The 2,498-nt window shown below is 37.2% G+C and overlaps 1 pseudogene; it reads right to left on the reverse strand.

The window, feature by feature from the left end:
* Positions 1 to 351: 351 nt before the first annotated feature.
* LOC140523268 (olfactory receptor 9G19-like) lies at positions 352 to 1,281 on the reverse strand (annotated as a pseudogene).
* Positions 1,282 to 2,498: the final 1,217 nt, after the last annotated feature.

Raw genomic sequence — 2,498 nt, forward strand, 5'->3', positions numbered from 1 at the left:
GGAAAGATAACTACTGACCTTAATATAGGTTAGGCTAGTGGTATCTCCACTGTAAATTGAAATTGGTGTCCCTTTTGAGTGGGAGAATAATTTATGTGTATATGATCAAGTTTCTGCCTGGCTGCTCATGAGCAAATGGAGAATATCTATACACTCTTAAAGACGGGGAAGGATGGGACAACTTACAATCATAGTTCTATTCTAGAGCAAAATCAAAGAGGCAAAGAGAGATTTCCTTTTAGAAGAAAGTGTTTGCCTGAGTATTGAGTACTTCAGGTGACCATTATATCAAATATTTGCATGATCTCATGGAAAATTAAAAAAAAAAGATGAAGAATGGTTTCTTCATTTTCAGGAAGCTGTCATCTTGAAGAGTTTCTTAAGGGCTTCTTTCACATCTTTGTTTCTCAGGCTGTAGATCATGGGGTTCAGCATGAGGAAAACCACAGTATAAAATAAATAGACAATTTTATCCTGTTCTAGGGAGTAGCTAGAACTGGGACGATAATAAATGTATAGAATGGAGCCATAGTACAAAGTGACAGAGATCAAGTGAGAGGAGCAAGTAGAAAAGGCTCTGAGTTGACTCTGGGTAGAGCTAATCTTCAAGATGGCAGCAATGATGAAGAGGTAGGAGGTCAGAATGAAAACAATGGATGTGAGGACATTGGAAGTCAAAAGGAAATAAAGCACAATGTGGTAACTGGCCTTCATATCACATGCAAGCTTCACCAGAGGTGGCAGGTCACAGAAGAAGTCATCAATGACATTATCCCCACAGAAAGTCAAGGTGAATGTTTCACTTGTAATGATAGAGGAGTTTACAAAGCCTCCGAGATATTAAGCTGTTACAAGAGCCACACAGAGCCTTGAAGACATAAACTGAGCATAGAGCAATGGGTTAGAGATGGCTATGTAACGGTCATATGCCATGGCAGCCAGTAGGTAACATTCACTATATCCTAACCCAGCTGAAAAGAAGAATTGAGCTAGGCAACCAGCAAAGGAGCTACTCTTATCTTCAGAGACACAGTTCACTATGTTGTTAGGAGTGTAAACAGATGAATATCATAGATCCAGGAAAGACAGGTTCCCAATAAAGAAATACATGGGGGTGTGCAGTCGAAAGTCTGTACAGATTAATACTAGTAGAGTGATATTCCCTACCATTGTCACAGAATACACCATGAGGAAAAAGACAAAGAGCACCAGTTGCATCATAGGATCCTGGGTGAAACCCACCAGGATGAACTCAGTCACAGTGTAATTAACCCTAGCCATAGTGTCCAATGATCGCATCGACATTTCATTAAGGAGAGTGTGCATTTCAGAAGTATTGTGGTCCACACCTTGGTAAAGTTGTTGAGAAAATAGTATTGATCACCAGGTAACCCAGAGCAGTATAAAAATGAAGACTTTGTAATTCTGTACCTCAATTACATATCTTTACATTCATTAATTCAACCAGTATTAATTAAATGCATTACTCTACCATGTGCCAGGGATGTAGGCTTTGTGTACATAGAAACAAAACCCAAATTGTAATGGAACTCAAGGGCCTTCTGTTCTAGTGTTTGCCTGGCCTTTATGTAATTATCATGTCTCAATCAAAATCTCAACTCTAATAGAAGTTCAACACTTGTATACATTTAATAAATAATTTAACACTTTTATTAAGTATTTGACTATGTGAAAAACAGTTTGCCAAGGTTCGAGACACAAAGATATAAATAATATATTCCCTTTTATATACGTGTTTGCATTCATAAACACATGTGTATGTGTATATACACAAACATATATATGTAAGTACATGTATATAATTTCATAGATTATGTGCACATATAAACATGTATGTGTGTGTGAAAAGATTATAATTGTATGATAGGAAGGCCACCAAAGTGATCATATATTCTCCTACTATGAGCAGAAAGAGCTGGAAAGGAAAGAGCCTTGAGTTATAGAAGCCAGTTTAGCGACTTTTGCAATATTCATGATGAGAAGAAATAAGGACCTGAATGCTGACCAAATGAAAGGAAAGAAGGAATAGACTTAAGAAATTTTGTAGATATTGAATAGAGAATACTTGATATATGATTGATTTTGTGGGGTGAAAGAAAGAGGAATCAAAAATGATATGAAGCTTATAAATTTTGATATCCCAAAGGATGAGGGAATGCATAGAAGCGGGAGAGTTCATTGCAAAATTCTCTCGCTAGGGCTCCAGAAATTCTACATTTTGACACCAGTTTACCTTTATAAATTTATCTGCTATTATTCCCCTACATATGCCCCAAGTCCAATTAGATTTGACAAGGCTCTCTCAACTAAGTGTTCACTGTTCTCACCCTCTCTGTGCCTTTGCTCCTAATCTTCTGTAACTGGAATTTCCTCCATCTTTTTCTCCTGTTGAATATCTACCCCTCCTTCAACATCCAACTTAAATGTTACCTTCTCCAAGAAACCTTTGATACCCATAGTTGGAAAAACCATTCTCC

The sequence above is a fragment of the Notamacropus eugenii genome, chromosome 2 (assembly GCF_028372415.1).
Source record: "Notamacropus eugenii isolate mMacEug1 chromosome 2, mMacEug1.pri_v2, whole genome shotgun sequence".
Classification (NCBI taxonomy): domain Eukaryota; kingdom Metazoa; phylum Chordata; class Mammalia; order Diprotodontia; family Macropodidae; genus Notamacropus; species Notamacropus eugenii.